The 18,391-nt window shown below is 35.9% G+C and overlaps 1 long non-coding RNA gene across 5 annotated transcripts; it reads left to right on the top strand.

The window, feature by feature from the left end:
- Window positions 1-12,945: 12,945 nt before the first annotated feature.
- On the top strand, window positions 12,946-18,171 carry LOC308191237. Of its 5 annotated transcripts, XR_013947833.1 has the most exons (5): window positions 12,946-13,180; window positions 13,374-13,483; window positions 14,114-14,189; window positions 14,487-14,564; window positions 16,350-18,171. It is a non-coding gene; the product is annotated as an uncharacterized lncRNA (long non-coding RNA). The 5 variants fall into 5 exon arrangements; XR_013947832.1 differs by lacking the exon at window positions 14,114-14,189; XR_013947834.1 differs by having other exon boundaries at window positions 13,374-14,189.
- The last annotated feature ends 220 nt before the right edge of the window (window positions 18,172-18,391 follow it).

Here is an 18,391-nt window from a genome sequence, read left to right as displayed (position 1 = left end):
CTTAAACCCAGTGCCTTGGCTGCAGCAAATGAACCTACCCTATAGTAAGGCTGCAAAATTGAGTTATTACTAACAGTTATAAATACAGTAACTATTCAAATGTTAACATTAAACATGTTTAACAAAGGCAGAGGAACCAGGAAGCTCAGTTAAAGTTGCAGATCTGTTCTGAAATCTCAGCATGGTTCCTTTTATTTTTCTCAACAGCATGGGTTCAGGATGGAGTTGTTAGGCTTACGTTAGAATTTCCTGGCTCTTTTTGGTTTGTGTTAAACCTCAGTATATTTAAACATACTTTCACAAGGAATTCCACTGGTCAATTCTTTTCCCTTTTTCCTATTTCCCCAAGGTTGTTTTATGTATATGCAGTGATTTTGCAGATGACATACAACAATTTGAAACAAACTCTTTCCAAGTTATCAATTGAAAACTGAAATAACCCAGTTTAACTAGCTCTTTTTCTATTGCTGTTCTGTTGCTTAATCCTTAAATCATACCACTTTTTGGGAAAAAAAAATACATATATTTCTTTGTTTATTTGTTTTTTAATGTTCCTAGGGAAATCCAGCTCCAGGCTCACTATTGCAGATAAGAAATGATAGCTGGCTTCCTCTCTTTTTTGCTATCTGCATATTATTGTGCCACAGTATACCTCACCTTCAGCAGCAGCATACAGCTGCTGTTTCTTTTTCCTCTTAGATCCACTATGATGAATGAAGCTAGCTGAAAAAATGTAAACAAACCTTACTATCACAGAAATTGCTTTTTAAAATTCAACTAAAATGTCTTCTTAAATATAAGAGGGTGAATATGAGAAGTCAATAATAAAATGTTAAGGTAGTAATGTTGAACTCAAACCAAAAATTTCACCCTCCTGTTTGCCAGATAAGGCAATATATTTGATTTATTTTTTTTCTTTATTTGATTTGATTCTCTTATTTATTTATTTTTGTTTTCCCCACTCAGCAGGATGAGCTGTAATGATGTTTACTGGAAGCTAGAGTTCCACACTCTCTTTGTGCCAGTCCAGACCATCCTCCCATGATGTGCTAGGGTCTTTGCTTAGGGCTGAGCTGCCTTGGAGAATTCTTGGAGTAGTTTATGAAATGAAATGCCAAAGTACAGGAGGTTGACGCTGAAGTGAGAAGTCTCAAACTTCCTATTTCCTGAATAATGTTTCTGTTTTCATTCTGATTCAGAATTAATGTCAAAATACTAGAATTGAGTTTTCCCACATATTCTCACTGAAATGAGAGTACGCTGTCCTTATATGTGTATGTATTTTCCAGGCCCTACTTTAAATTACATGCATGAAATTCTTTTCATGAAGTAGCCAACAGGTGTTGCTCTCTCCATCCTGGTGAAATACTCCTTAGGACTCCCTGTTGCTGTGAGAATCGTTGCCTTTCAAATATTTTATTTCAGGAGACCATATTTCTCTGTCTTTGCATTCTGGTTCCAGCATTTGTGCAGTTTGTTCCAATGTTTTCAGACATCTCTCCTAACTCTAAGAAAGAAAAACTTACTAAAAGAGAGAAGGCAGCTGTAGCTTTCAGGAAGATGATGACTATTTTTGAGACTACTGATAAAGTTGTAAGATTTTAAAGTGATTCCATTCCAAGGCTCTGAGAAGTCATGTTACATCTTTTACAGTGCATTGTAGACTGGAGAGACAAGAAGACTCACACAGGCAGATGACTTAGAATGTCACATGGAGCTGTATTTTGAATACCTATGGAAACATTCAATGAAAAAACAAACAAACAAACAAAAAAACAGAACAAAACAAAAAAAACTCACAGGACTGCCGAACAGGTATACATTGCCTGAACTTCCTCATCCATGTCAGATTGTCATTTGTGTTCTCTTGATGTTCAGAATTATTGTGGGAAAATGAATTATTTTCAGTGGTGAATTTAGTGACAATCTCTCTGCTTCAGTCAATGGTACAGGCTTGTAGCCACTTCCTATAAGTGGTTTTGAAAAACGTAATCTTAATTTTCTTTTCATAAACAACAGGAAAAATGAAAATTGACCTATATTTAGCTGCTTCTTCACTCTTAGGTTGTTCATTAATCCTATTTTACTGTTATATTAACCATGAAATCTAAATCTATGAATTATTTAATGTGCCAACATTGTTTAACTTGTTCTCAAGAGAAATTTAATAGTATATAATTTTAAAATTAGAAATGAGTTCACTATTTCAAGTTTCAGCACCAATTGCTATTTGAGAAGTGTAATCAAATTTGATGTTTATATTTACTTGATAAAAGATCATATTTAAAAAAACATTCCTTTGTGGAGTTCTGTCTTCTGCCATCTGTCATTCTGGTGAGTGTGTGCAACATGGGGATATGTGCTTTACAAATAGAAATTGCCCATCAGATAGATGGATAAGGTTATGCCCAATTCCTGTTAAAGGGAGCTAAAAATGCAGATCATTTAGATGTTTTCAGATATTTCAGCTGAAGTGGGTATGTGGTCTAACTTTATTGCTGTGGGAAAGCCACAGGCAACATTCTCAGTTGTGTAAACTGATCCAATAACTTCAGCTTTGCTGCTTTATGTTAACTGATGATCTGACCCAATGTTTAAGGGTTATTAAACATATATGACATACAAAAAAAGAAAAAAAGAAAAAAGAAAAAAAAAAAAGAAACGTTGATTGACTGTTTCTTACAAAGCTCAAAGAGAGACAGGGCATTTAAGACTTGTTTACTTATTCAATATTTTAAATGATATTTGAATGCAATAGAGCTACTCTAATCTACAGCAGCAAAACATCTGACACTATCATTCTAAATGCTGTTAAGACCATTTGGCTGCTTCTGTTTGCTATAAGCTATTACAAGAGCAATTGGACAGTTGGAAAATTTAAATGGCAACAAGCTTACTATAGATAAAAATAAATATTTTTCAGGGCACATAATTAACCACTGGGGGCTATCCAGAGATTAGGGTTACAAAATCACTTTGTCCACCCTAAAAATATAAAGCAGTCCTGAATTCTGTTTCATTTCCTGAGCTGACCGCAAGTTGCTGCATGCTAGGTAGATGGTTTCTTTTAGGCATAGTGTTGCTTTGTTTTCATTATGGATGAGCATGAAGGTGGCTGGAGGAAGAAGATTCTGTTTTTCTTTGAAGCATTTGACACTTTTCCCTGTTGGAGGAAATGATCCTGGCTCAAAGGACTCATCAATCTGACCAGAATTAACAATTTCCAAACTATTAAGTCAATGAAGGGATTTGCTAGGTATCAATTCCTCAGCATTTTAGGCAGTTTAAAAAGAACTCTGTTCTGGCTTCTTTCCAAATTTTATATTGTGCCTGGAATTTCAGCCTCCAGCCTTTCACTTCAGTTCACTGGAGTTTACCCAGTGATCATTTGATGTTGATGTTTTGCTTTGACACGGTGCTAACATGATGTGCTGAGGATGGAGAAAATATCAAAGAGCACAAAAAACTCTTTTGCTGTTTAAAAATATTTGAAACCAAATCTAAACTTTGCTGATAGCTGAATCCTTTCTTTTTGTGATTTTTGGATCAGATAGGCTTTTTATCCAAACTATTTATCCTAATCAGCAGTTGGAGGAGAGGAATGTTAAATAAACTATTTTATTCTGATTCTTTCTCTGGATGTTTACCAGGCTGTTGACAAAGGCCAGAGAATGTTTAATGACTCGGTGGGGAGACTTGAAACAGAAGTGGGGATCACACTAGATGCTCCTTATTTGCTTTCTTTCACAGTGCAACAAAAGGGAAATGATGACAGACCACCTCTTGATACCCAGTTTGATTAAGAAAATTTATCATGTTCCTTGTCATGAGTTCAAGTCTCCCACATTGAATAATATAAACATTCTCAAACAAAGCCAGAAATAGGCAGATAAGACTCAGATGTCTCTACCAGAGATTCTTATGCAGTCTAGAAACGTGAACATGACCTCAAAATAACTCTCATGTAGAACTGGAGACGATTTAAAACTACTTGAAATCCTTCTCTCTGTGCCTTCAACTCAGGGCTCCCTCTTTGGTGAAAGGAAAAGTGGTGTCCTCCATTTCTGAACTCTGCACATTCCTTGAGCTGACAGTAATCAGACACATAATCGGGAACTCATTATTTCCTGGAACTTTGAATTTATTTTCATTCTGTCAGTTCTCATATAGAAAATTATCCCCCAAATTAGAACAGCATTCTGGCAGTCACATTAGAGAATATTACAAAGGAGATAAAAGTGGCATACAGCAAAAATATATTTCAAGAGTGTGTCATCAGATTTATCTCACCAAAACAAGAAAATTATTTCTTGTCATACAGAACTACATATAAACAAAAAATGTACATATTTGTTATTTAAAGAATTTGTTCTGTTTGTTGTTTTGCACACTTCTGAACTGTGCTGCAGCATGGCAGAAAAAAACCAACAACATTTCTTTAGAAGCTTACTCCTGGAAATAATGCATTTTAGTAATGTATTCTGAATACGTTATGACGAGCAAGAGAAACCTTTAAGAAACAAAGCTCAGAACTTATACTTTCACACTGAATATTGAATGCCATGTTTGTAAGAATGTTTCAAGGAAGGAAATCTGAGATGATGGATAGTGTTGTTTTTTTGTGCCATCCAAACTTAGATTGCTGTAGGAACACTGTAGAATGAAGGTACTTTCTATCTTAAATAATGGCAATCTCTGCAAGTGTGACACATCCACTAAGTGGAATCCTTCCAGCTGAACCTAAAGCTTTTTAGAACTTCAGTACTACCAAAGTGTTCTTTGAATTTTGGACAACCAGGAAGCAGAGAAAGGATTAAATTCAGTAAACAATGTACTGAGGCAAATAGTTTTCCCAGGCCTAGAATCAGGGCTTAGTGCCCTAGCCCTTCATCTCTGGAGACCTGATTCTCATTCCAGGGTAGGTAATAAATAACATGTTTGTTTGGTCAAGTGGTCATCTTCTGTTTGCCAACTTTTAAGATTCTTATTTTATATTGTAGACTGGCTTTTCACAGGTTGATTATCTTCTGTTTAGAGTAAACTCCCAAGCAGAATTTTCAGCACTCTCTGGTAGCTAAATAGTCTTTATAGGTGGGTGGTAGAAAAATAACCTTTATTTTTATGCAATACATATGGTAGACATGTGGCTGAAAACAGAAAATGACAGGGGATTTAAAACACCATCAGAGAAAATCAAAGGGATAAAATCAAATGAAGCAGATGGGTTTATAATGTTAGTAAGAGTTGATATGAATCTTAAGATAGAAATTATATAAAAACTTTACTTACTAGATCTCTTCTAGTCTAGATGTAGGGTTTTTTTTACAATAAATATCTAGTCCCTGAAAATTCCAGATGCATTGAAAAAATAAAAAAAGAAAGCAATGCTTGTGTGCATAAATAAATTCTGAAGAATGTATCATAGCTTAAATCTAGGTGATATGATTTTCCCAGTAAAATGACTGGGAAAAATGTACCTTCATGCAAAAGTATGTAAGAATATTTGCAAGGGTATTTCCCTAAATAATATTGGATAGCTTTGTTTGGAAACTTAAATCTGTAACTATTCAGAACTTTGACCTAGAGGTGAGAGGTCAAACAATAAATATGGTTAAATGGGGAGTATTTCTGGTCTGTAGATATTTCACCTTGAGATACTCTTCTTGTATGGGTACCTTTGTATGTATATACTTTCAGTCCTAGTTTTTTTATTGCCTTCCTTAATTCAGTATCTGAGCACTCTCAGTAAGATGCTGAGCTATATCATGGAGTATTTGTTTTTCAAATGTTATTCCCATAGGGAAAAGTATGTTCAGATTATTTTAGTAGCACTTTTTCTGACTTGTTATTCTCTTTTGGTACATAAAGTTATACAAGGGCAGCTCAAAGAAGTGTGCTTTGATCTTGGAATAAAAGGTGATGAGATTTCTAAAGCTTGTTACTTGGCAAGTGGATCCATTCCATAGTTTTGAAAGGTCTCTGAGAAAATCTTATTGTTTGCTAAGAAAAACACCTTGTCTTTACTGTAGAGAGATTCACTGTTCCAGAGGAAGGCAGTTATTAAGTATATTCTTCTTCCCAGGCTTGAAGCAGTTTTATAGATGGTCTGAGACAATGGTATTTGAGAAGAGAAGATCTGATATTGCTGCAGTGACCAGTGATCATGAGTTTCATCATGGTGACTTCACTTTCTGTACCTGAAACTTATCATAAGCTGATGCTCCAAACAAGACAGCATTTTCATTGTGCATTTAAATTGAAGACCTATTGGTAAAAGATTGGGATATAATAGGATGTGGGATGGAATTGGACTGGATAAGTGTCATGAAAATACTAGTGAGGACAGCAAAAAGATTACCTACAGCAATTTTCAATTTTAGCCCTCCCATTTTACATTGTAATCTTCCAATATGACCTGGCTGAAGTCACCAATACCTGTACTAGGGAATTTCTTTAGCAATTCTCAGATAATTGTTAAAGGAGTGTAAAATTCAACTCTAAGATTGAACGGTATTCTCTTCTTTGAAGCGTTGTTAGGATGTTTGAAAATGAATGAATTTTTGCCTTTCTTCTGGGCCTGTCTTAGTCATCCATATTCCACTTTTTCAATCTAGGTTATCTGGGCTCTTACCACGTTACCAAGCATCAGTAAATAGACTATATTGGAAAATCTCATTCCTGAAGAAGTAGGTTGTTTTCTGGTAATAGATCTTTCATGAGACAGCAGTGGCTTCAGCTTTCATCTCTTTGCCCTTTGTAGGACAGAATATAAATGTTTGGAGTCTGTTTTCTTATTTCTGTATTTACATCTGTTGACAGCTCTTTGCAGTTTTAACTATATTATATGGAAGAGAGTACGTTATCATGATGAATTCAGTGGGAAGAGTATCCATCTTGTTTATTCAACATCATTGGAAGTGAAAACCTATTTGGCATTGCAAAAACGGGTCCAAGGAATGAGTTAAGGTGGAATTTGTATTTTTGCAAGAAGCGGAAATATAATGATACAGCAGAAGTGGAGGTAACTTTATGGTTGTCTCAGCAAATTCTCATCAAATCAAAGATAGATTTGAGGTCCTTATATACTAATACTGTAATGTTAGCTCTTGTTCCAAGAAGAATTTAGGAAGGTTTCCTTTAAATAAATATTACACACAGTTTGGAGAAAAAAACATTGAAAAGTGTTGATCTTATTGCAATATCACAGTAATTAGGCCAGAACCTGTGGAAAATCTGCAGTTATGAAAATAAGCTAGGTCTAAACTGATCAGTATGGTTAGATATAAGACATAGATTTGTATATGTTATATGAAAAATTTGGAAACATGGCAAGTGAATTGGGGGTGTGCATTGGAAATACAATACAAGGGGAACAGAAAACCAGGAAATTACATTGTAGAAGATTTTTCCAATTAAAAAATCATCAGTCCAGTGTACTGTATAGCAGTAAACAAGTATGCAAGATTTTTCACCAGGTAGCAATGCTGAATAAGAGAGAAATTACTTGTGCTGAGAAAAACATTTAAGGTTATTTCATTTAGTTATTCCACTGGAGGTATGAATTTCTGATAGCATTGATAGCATTATGATGACAGTTTGAATAAGTGTATGCTCCCAGATCCTGTTGACATGCACTGTAAAGACATAAGGCAAACATTTAAATCAGAGATGGAAGTTGTATGGGAACAATTTTCAATTGTATGACTCCTTGCAGATTTGATAGTAATGTTGCTTATTTTCCATCTGTGCATACTGCTAGAAGATCTGATACACAACTGTGGCATCAATGTGGCCTGGCACAACCAATTACTTTTGGAACTTAAGAAATGTGTGTTCATGCTGTCATTTTATCTTAATTTTGGGGGATGTATTAATGAATCTAAGAAGCATAAACATGGAGTGAAGCAAAATGGTTTTGATCAGTAACAAAAAGTCTACCTCCATCACTGAAAACGTGTGGTAGCAATCATCAGAAAACTTTGGGAACTGGGAAGCCCACTGTGGTTCTCGGTAATTGTCACACTCCTGCCAAAGTTAACAGGATTTGAATATACTTAACTTTGCACCTTGGAAAGTTTTTTGCACTACTGTCTGCTCATAGGATGCTTTATATATATATTTGTAACTGGGGACATTAGGTTCAAAGGGCATTACAGTGATATTGGCAATCACTATAAATCTCATCAGATGTTCACTGCTTATAAACACAATACACTCTTTCTATCCCTCTCTTTGATCTTATAACTAGCATAAAAAAAAGGGTGGGGGGAGGAAATGACACTTAGAAACTTTTGTTTAAGCCTTTTAATTTAGCTTTTTAATGCCCTCAGATTGCATACTGCTGTATCTATTTAGCAGATCAAGAAATTGTGGGACAGAGAGGTTAAATGACTTATCCAAGTTGCAATAAAGACTCAGTGACAGAACTGGAAATAGAAGCCAAATGTCTTATTTCTCATATCACTGTTCCAAGTCATCAGATTCAAGATTTAAAATTGGACAAAACTCAGGAGGTTGGCTGCTGAGGAAACTGGTAAGTTGAGTTGAGAGATTGTTATGCTTGCAAGTAAATTTGTTTGGAATTCAGGTGCCAAGATAAAAAAATGAGATAAAAATTATAATGCAATTCATACTTTTGCATGATTATTTTCAGTGGAAAGTGCAAAAACCAAATCAAACTTGTCAGGGAAGAATGCAAGTTTCAATGAAATTTTTCTCAGGAGAGGCTTTGCAGGTTAAACATGGAATTTCTAGTAAGAGAAACCTTAGCCAGAGACCCTGGATGTGATGGTGGCCAAATGGCTGGGGTTCTGAGGGTAACCCCAGTGTGGGCAGATGCTCAGGCTGTGATGCGTCAGATTCAGGATGGTGATTTGAGCCTAGTTGCTTTGCATAGTCCTGGGACACTTATTCTGGTGCCACTCTCTTGCTGTTTGCTTGGAAAATTATTTAAAGATTGTCTTTTCATCTGAACAATGCACAGGGAAAAGAATTATTATTATTATTTATTATTATTATTTTATTTTTTTTTCTATGAATGTGTCCTTTCTCACCCAACTTCTAATATAGATCCTGTAATAGTCTGTTAGTAAAATGTTTGAAGTTCAAAGCCAGCCGCGATCAAAATCATCATTATATAGCCTATACAAAATATCTGATCCATCAAGACCAGGTGTTTACAACATAAAAATCATTACAGTAAATACAACATGTTTCTATTAGTTTTTGACAGTTTTTCTAAAGTAGCCAAAGCTTGAATGGACTTTAAGCCTTAATATCCTGCTTGATTGCAGACATTATTTTTTCTGTTGAGGCCAGAAGTACGTTGCAGCAGAAGGCAGGGGCTAAGCACAGTTGTGATGTGTAGAGGAGAAAAGGAGTTGAGTTCTGCAAACCATATGACTGTATGTGACCCAGAGTTTGTGGTGTGCTAAATGATGCTAACTGGAGGGGAAAAGGAAAAAGGCACTATAGCCCTCCTGAATTTACACTGCAGTCCACCTCTATGAAGAAGCTTGCTTTGTGAGTTTGACAAGGACTTCTAGCCTTCAATACTCTTTATTATGTTTATTTAAATAAATGAAATTATGAAAAAATGAAATTGATTGGATACTGCGTCCATTAAACCGACTTTGCAGTTAACATATTGGGATGCTTGGACTGGAGCCAACTCTGTATTTTACTTTCTGATTTTTGGAGCATTATGTCATGATGAAACCAGAGAAAGTGTGTAATAGATCCATCCCCCTGTTATCTGTGATCTTACTAGTTCCACAGCTTGCAAATCCTCCAAATTAGGTTCACATATCAGCACTTCAGTGGTCTTCAGCAACGTCAGCTTGACACAACATAACAAGCTTTCTGATACTGAAATGAACAGTTGCCCTCTTAGCAGCAGTGGTATAAACTGCATTTCACTTTCTTTAATGGCTGAGTAACTTTTGTTCAAGTATTATAGGAATTTATTTCAAACCCTCCTCCACTCCTTTTTCCTTCTTGTGTGTGAATTAAAGTTTCTCGGTGAATGGTCTCTTTCTCTGCAGAAAGCTTGAGCCAGATGAAGTCTGATATCAAGTGCAGAAGTCCTACTGATCTGTGTATAAATGAACATTGCAAATTTAGCTCTTCAAAAGTTAGAAAACAATCATTTGTTTTTATAGATAACATCAGCTTGGGCTAGTTGTGCATGAGAACTGCAATTAGTATGTTTAATGTCGTAATTGTAGACACACTTTTAGTAGGCACACTGAGCACAGGATGAACAATCCGCTTCCTGCAGCCCTTTGCCTCATTTACTGGACACCTTCTAAGCTGTGCAGTGAGTGAGGCAAGGGACTGACAGACAATGGGCTCATTCACTGCAGAACACTGATTCATTTCTGCATCACCTTCTCTCCATGCACTGAATGAAACAGGGGGGTCTGTGGAAAAAATACTAAACATTTGTGTAATTAAAGATTGTATCTTAATGTACAAGCATAAGAGAACTGTAATACAATTGAAAAGACATACTTGATTTGCAGATTTAACTGTTGCATACTTGATTTTGAAATTGCCAGCATTAGTTTTTTATTGTATTTTTTTTGATGTTGTTAGATATGTGTACACGTTTTAAAACATCTGTTATTTACATTTATATAGAATTGACGGTAATTTTAACTTGTGAGGTGATTAAATTTGGACAGGGTTTTGCACATCAGTAAGTGTGGATTTATCAAAATACAAAATTTTAACAGGAAAGCTTTTTTTTTTTTTTTTTTTTTTTTGTGTGTGTGAAAATTCCTTAGGAGATGGAAATATTTCAGGTAAATTGGTGTTTAATTTCTGTCTCAGCCTAAGCTTAACAAAGACATATAGAAATTGTTTGGATCTTTCATGCTCTCTTCTTCCCAATAGAAAAGATGCTTTGCATCTGGACTATGTTTTCCATGCAGCCTGGCAGTCAGTCCCTAAGGATCCCTGTTAGCAGAGAGAATAGATCCTTTTATTTCAGTTTGGATTTGACAGATCAGATAAAATACATTGATTCAGGGATATTGAAATAATTCAGCTGAAAAAGATGAAAAAGAATAAAGAGAAATTTTAAACTTCTGCTGCAGTTAATTATAAAAGTAAGTATCAGAATTTCCCCTGGGATGGAAAGTTCATATTTGATCAGCTCTGTCACTTCCAGATTAGGCAAAGCAGATGGTTATATTGCAAATTCTGATTAAGACAAACCATCTTATTTTTATCATTTTCAAAAAAATATTATTATTTATTATTTATATTCTATTTCAGGCTCTGTGTGTGGTCTGGACTGGGCCTCAGTAGAGCAGAGACTTCAAGACTTGTGCCAAGCTGTGCAATGTTATGGTGGTCTGATGATATGAGTTGCTGTTATTTTCTATTTTAATAACAACTGTTCACTTTTAACATTATAAACCTGGCAGTTTTTGGTGTTTTTAATTGAACAACCCATGAAGTGTGAATGATAGGTGGAGCCAGCACAAAGGATGATCCAGAATTAATTACTAATATTAATAATAGGACTGGCATTTATTTTGCCTCCAGAAAATCTCTTCTCTGTGCTAGCCAATAGACTCAGAATTTGCACATGTATGCCTCCATCACCACCACAAGCCTTAATACTTTGTATAGTCTGTTTCCCTTTAAATGCTGCTTCAGGCTTGATTTCACATGTCTTTCCATAGCTCATACTATTTTTGTAGCAGAGCCAACAGCCTGACAGCACTTTTGAAAAAGAATGAATGGGGTTAAAGTACCCAAGTACTGATATGCTGTTTTTATGGTTGTTCCCCATAGTTTTGACTGCTGAGCAGTCAACTATTGGCAATTCATAGAGAACAAATGATTGAAATTTAGATTGTAATTTTCTTGTGAACTGTAACACAATTCTCTTAGTCTAACAGTGAAATGCTTCTTTTAAGAAAGTCCCTCCCTGTAATGGAAGTCCTCTCCATCAAGAAGGTTAGTCCAGTCTTTGCTATAGCATTCATACCTGCCCTTGATGGTGTAATTTACAGAGGTTGCACTTGTTTCAAACATATATATATAGCCCATACTTTTGTGTGCCTACTGGCACAGCAGCTGCAGCTCCCTACGTTAACATGTGTGAGAAGAGACTTGGGAACCTCGGCAAGGACAGGCCAGTGGGCTCTCATTATCCAGCCATCTGGAGCCCAGACCATCGCAGAAATGATATGTGCAGTAAAGACTGCCACACAAATAAGTGTTATGAATTCAGCTCATTTTATTTTGAATTATAGAGCTTTGAGTTCACTCTGTTCCTTCATCTACAGTAAACAAACACATGTGTACGTGTGCACATACATTACTCCCTTTGTATTCTGTACCAACCTGATGACCCACTTGCATCCTGCTGGGCGTCTATGAACTTGCTCCTGTGAATGTCCATCATTCAGCTTCCATGTGCTTCACCTTTGTGAGGTTATTATTTACACTCTAATCTCATACCAGCTCTTCTGTCTCGCTGACTGGCTTCAGTGACATTTACAATGTTCCAGGAAGATGATTTTTCTCTTTATCTCTGTGAAATGAGTGCCATGACTGTGTGTGGGGGAAGAAACCTGCCAGCTCAAGTATGGGAAGTAATTATACATCATACATCCTGTAGCTTTTATATTTATATTTTATATTAACAATTGCTGTGAAATGAGAAGCCAAGCCTTTGAACAAAGAAATAAATAACAAGCTGGGACAAGTATGGCGAGGCAAATGTTCATGTGGAACAAATATTTCTATAAACTGATTCAAGAGCACAGGAGAATTTTTAAGGGACTCATTTGCAGGACATAAATGCTGACCTTATGTAGTCTCTATGTGTAGGAATCTTCCTCATAGTTATAGTATAAAATAAAGACAAAAGTCTGGGAAATAAAGGTATATAGAAAGTTGACTCCTGAAACCTTGTCCTACCTTAGTCTCTGAACCACTAGGATGAGGGATCATCTGGGAATAGTCATGCTGTCTGACAGTGGACACTCAACTGAAGCATCCACCCTGGAAGACCTGCCCTTCCAAACTCCTTATATGTACTCAGTGGAGGATGCAGACTCGTCTAGTGATCACTAGTGATTTGCCTGAGGATTGCCTGCCCTTCTCTACTTAATGTGGAAATATCAGGGAGGAAGACAGGATCCTAAGTCAGTAGGCTAAGGTATGTAGTGTGAAACGCCTGTATGCTCCCACGCTGTCTTCTGTCAGTTCTAATTTTTTCTTTCACAAGTTTAAATTATCTGAGAAAACAAAAAACACAAAAGTGTTTTGTGCGTTATTTTTGTTTGTTTGTTTGTTTTGTTTTCTGTTTGCCTGTGTTTCTTTTTTTCTTATTTCTTTATTTTTTTTTTCAGCTTGGAAAGCACAGGCATATATGCATTGCAAGTATTTTGGATGAGTCCTTCTAGTATAATACCTGTCTGAAATTGAAGGAGTGGATGACATGAACCTATACATTTCTCTGGTCAGAATTTGTTACATGTACTTCTATGTGTCTGGGTCACCATATGAAAGCAATCCATTGCTCCAAGAATGTTGAGTTTATTTAATTATATTAATTATTTACAAGTTCATACATCATGGGACTCTGCATCTTAAAACAGTAACTGGATTTGTTACTGGATTTCTGTGCCCTGGCTTCTTGCTTTTTCTCTAAAATAAACACCTTCTGGCTTCTTGCAACAACATTTTTTTCCTTTTCAGGCTTTTTACTCACTTATAACTCCTGTTCTTTCTTAAACTGGCTCTCATACTTCCTTTTGACTTCAGCATAGTGTTTTCCCAGTTAACCACATTTCCTCAGTAGCTCTTTGGCCCCCTTTTCCAGTTAGGTTGAATATAAATAGGTACAGATTTCCATTCCAATCTTTTCTCTCTACAATCGTTGCTTCTGGTGTCACATTATATTAAGGTCAGATGCTCTTTGAACTGGTATTGTCTCCTCACTTGTTAGGTACCTGGCATGTTTTCTGACGCTAGAAAAATAATAAGGTCAGTTTGCAGAAATTCCTTTCAAACATTACTGGGTATCCTGTCTAGTAGGAGAGTTGAACCTCATTCTCTGTGTTTAGATAGCCATCCAAATCCTTTTCAGCTCGGCCCTCTTGTGCATTGTTCTGGGAATTTTCTTCCTGTGGACAGCTCAGCAGATTCACGTGGACCATCTCCAGGTCAGTCCCTAGGTCTTGCTGCTTTACAGCTCCTAGTTAACAAAGATTATGAAAAAAAGGGTCATTGTTGCCTCTGTTCCCTCTTGCTCAATTTGGAGGATGTTCTGGCAGGCAGAAAGCTTCAGTGAATCCCGGTGATCTGGCACTGGGTCTGGGCTCTGCTTACTTCCTCACTGAGGCTTATAGGCCAGGAAAATGTTGTAATGCAGTTTCTTCTATCCAGTTAGTCCTTGGAGATTCCTCCTCTTCAGATTCAACTGCAGACATTCATATATTATTTTCTCTGCTGTTTTTTAGCTCAGCAGATTTCTTGTAACTTCCTGCCTGACGGGTCCATCTCCTCCTCTTCACTCCTTATATGAGCATGAGGTCATGGTAAGGTTGTTTACTCATAAGTCTGCTTTCAGAAACCCTTGTCCTTTCAACTTGTAACCTTTTAAACCCTTGCAGGACTTTAAACATTTTCAGCTCAGTTGATTCTTTTCTTCTGAGTTTTCAGTTTATGTGATTAATCTTTATTTTTCAATGTGTGTACTTGAGTGCTACAGGATTCTTATGCAAACATGAAAGACAAGAAATAAATATATTGTACAAGAGGCAACTGAATATGAATGGGAAAAGAATAACTTCTGTTTTAGTCTAACAAAGAAAGGAAAGTAAAAAGGAGATGTGGTCAGGACAGGATTGCTTCAAAGAACAGGTATAAACCTGTTCTTCAGGAGTCTAGTTTCACAGCTAGGATTGATCGATATATCCCAAAGGACAGTGTTGTAATGTGTGTAGTGTCACACTAAATTGTGTGACACACTAAACTAATTGTGTGTAGTGTCACACTAAAATTTGACTCTTGATCTCTCTTCTCACATCTGTACATTTGTGGTCACAGTTGACTGTATAAAAAACAAACAAACAAAATAAACCCTCCTATATTCACAAATTAGATCTTGAGCTTAAAAAATTTGTTTCTCTCTCTTCTGTGTTCAAGAAGGTCTGGATTCTTAGTGTGAAATACAAAAAAACCCTGTTTTGTGACAGTAACTTAGAAAATTAATTTTGGGCATTGTTACATCAGTAGGAAAATATTCTTTTATTTTAATTGGAAAATAATATTATCTAAAAGTTTTACCAAAGGCTGAAGAGCAGAAAGATAGTACATGCAGTGACTGTCAAAATTATGGCTATTTACCTTTGGGTATTTAAGAAGTAAGTGCATGTGGATGGCTGACCCCTTTGGTACCAGGAGAGAGGAACCAGAACACTGCAACCTAGTCTATCAAGTTATGTTCCCAGATCAAAGGTAGCTAACAGCTGCTGGAAGGAAATAGGATAAGGAAAACTGCAGACCTTTGGAGTGATATAAATCAAAGCAATAAAATTAAAAAAAAAAAAATCTTGATAGGAATCCTGAAACAGCTGATATTGGAAAACCTGGGAAGTTGTCAGTTTGTGTGAATTTAAAACCTAATTACCCTAGAAGGCAATAAAGATAGGCATATGGGGGCTTGCATTCAGTGTGAAACGTAGGTGTGTTCAAAAAACATTTGAAAGTTAGGAATCAATTAATAAGGCATCCTGTCCAGGATAGAAGAAAGTTGATTTTATTATTCACACAGGAGGCTCACTGAGAGGGAGTTAGAATGATTTAAGTGAGAGATGTATGTTCTTCCTGAAACTGAGACATTATCTGAGAGTCAAGCTAATACAAATGTGTTTAGAAAAGGAAAATTGGAAGGAAATTGGCTTTGCAAAATTATTCTCAGCTACTTGTGCAAAATTAGGTGGAGAAGTTAATTTTGAGCAATAAAAGAGTAACTCACTATCTCCACCCTTTCAGTCTGCTACAGGCTTGGAGAATAGGATGCTAGGCTGATAATTATGTTGTTTTCAAAGCTGAAGTCTGTTTGAATGGAAATATGTATCAAATAGTTTCCTACACACAGAAAATGTCTCTTATTTTTAAAAATATTGAAAATTTTCAGCAAATAGTTTGAGCTTTATAGTTCCACCATCTTACTGACAAACCCATAACTAGAAAAAAAAAAAAAAAAAAGTCCCACTAAGCATCAAAAATGCTTAGGCACCATTTCAGTAATATCTTGTTAGCATTGCTACATTCCATAAAGCAGATCCTCACTGGAATTGTTCTTCTTTTCTTTTCAGATATATACTGGAGAGTGATACAGAGAAACCTGTTTTTTTCACCTGCACTCTTTTCATGAACAACATAGTAGGATTCGTGCTGTAACCCTTCCCAGCCAGAAAGTCTACTGTGTAGACTGCTCAGAAATGTAACGGTCTGTTTGGAGTGTGTGTGCATAGTACTCTTCCTTCACTTTACTTGATCTAGTCACACTACTTAATCCCTTTGCACGCTTTGGCTTGTGCAAAACAAAACAAACAAACAAAAAAGCAGAAATTATTTTGTACATTATCAGCACCTGACAGTATAGATAAGACTGAGTTCTGGAAATTTAAGCCAAAACTCCAGTTTATGGCACTGGGGCTCCAAACCATAGCCAGCACTGAACAGCACCCTCCCATCTGGTGCAATGTAAGGAAGAAAAAAGATTTTGAGTGGTAGGGATGATAATTCTTAAGAGATATAATTCTTAAATGATATGGTGTTGCAGGTAAGATTTTAGTAATGAGAGAGTTTTGCCAAGAGGGAGCTCCCTGTTTATCATCTGTTGGAGATGATATCTCACTGTTGGAGATGATAAACTCCCTTCTGAACTTAAAGAGGTAGTGACTAGGGAGAATTTCTCCACCTTTCCTTTGATGATAGTGGTTGGTGAATGTGATTTCTGAAACTTGAGAAGTCTTTTGGGGACTTATGTGGTGGAGAGGAAAAAACGAATGTTTTGTCACTGGAGGACTTTCTAAAGTTCTAGGGCTTGATCTACCTACTAATAAGAAACTAATAAGAACTTTGTATGAATTTAACAGTATTAGTTTTTATTCTCATATATAGTCAGTTAATATGCTTTTTTTTTCTTTCTTTTTATGACTTCATTGGACCACTCTTATTTCTTGTATCCTTTTAGTTTTGAACGTTCTGAATTCTTTTAGTTTTCATCATGTATTGCAAGTATGAAATGAATATCAATTAATTACATTGCACCCACACTCTATGAACTGTCATTTGTTTCTTGAGTTTTCTAAATTATATAGTTTAACACAGAACTACTGTGAAACTGCTTTTCTATTTATAGGTGAAGTTAGCAGAGGCCTGTCTACTATAATCACTGCATTTGCATTTATAGATCATGTAGATGTGAACTAGAAAAATCTACTTTACAACAAAACTGTGGCTATTGGTATAAAAGAGATAACTATATACTGCAAGCATGCTGACCACACACACGATGGTTAAAGCAGAAGAGGTTCATCTCTTCCAGAGCCTTAAACATAACTCTGCGTAGGAATTCTGACGTGACATGAATTGTTTTACTAATTCATAATAAACCTAATGTTTTACTTAACTATTATCAAATTGTGGCCTAGAATAAATGTACAAATTAAAAAATAGGAAAGGACTCTCAATTCCCATGTTTTCAGCTCTTACTTTAATCAACGAGTTTCAGGATATCAGGTCTTTCAGATTTGTTATATGGCATTCATTCTTTCCCACAGGACTCTGAATAAATACTAATTAAAATTAAGCTAAAATGTTCAGCTTTTTAAGTATTTTTTTTTCAAAGATACTTTTCTTCTGGAAAACAAATGTGAATACAGACTTATTTCCTGTCTAACTTACTTTCCCATGCCTGTGTGTTTTCTTCTTTTTTGTCCATTTTTGTATTAAGGAAAGAAATAGTTTTGTAGAAAGCTGAACCCACAAAATCCACTGGGTATTGTTCTATGCTAGAGATTGCTAAGCACAGTATTCTAACAATGGGCCAAATACTATACTAATTTCTCTGGAATAACTTTTGGAATTTGGGAATGGTGCTCATTGAAGGAGGACATCAGAATGCCCAGCATGCTTTCTTGAGCTGATTTGTCTGTCTTGATACACAAGGTTTCTCTATACCACTGGTCTTTCAACAAGCAAGATAACGTGGTAAGATCTGATGTCTTGGCACTACACAAACAAGCTAATTCCTTAGCCCCTTGTGCTAGTAACCAAATAGCTGGCCAAAATACAAAATTGTTATCCTGAAAACAAAAAATGATTTTTTTCTGATTATGCTCTATTTTGG

The sequence above is a fragment of the Anser brachyrhynchus genome (assembly GCF_964034855.1).
Source record: "Anser brachyrhynchus genome assembly, chromosome: 2".
Classification (NCBI taxonomy): Eukaryota; Metazoa; Chordata; class Aves; order Anseriformes; family Anatidae; genus Anser; species Anser brachyrhynchus.
This window is presented reverse-complemented; position numbering and strand designations above follow the sequence as displayed.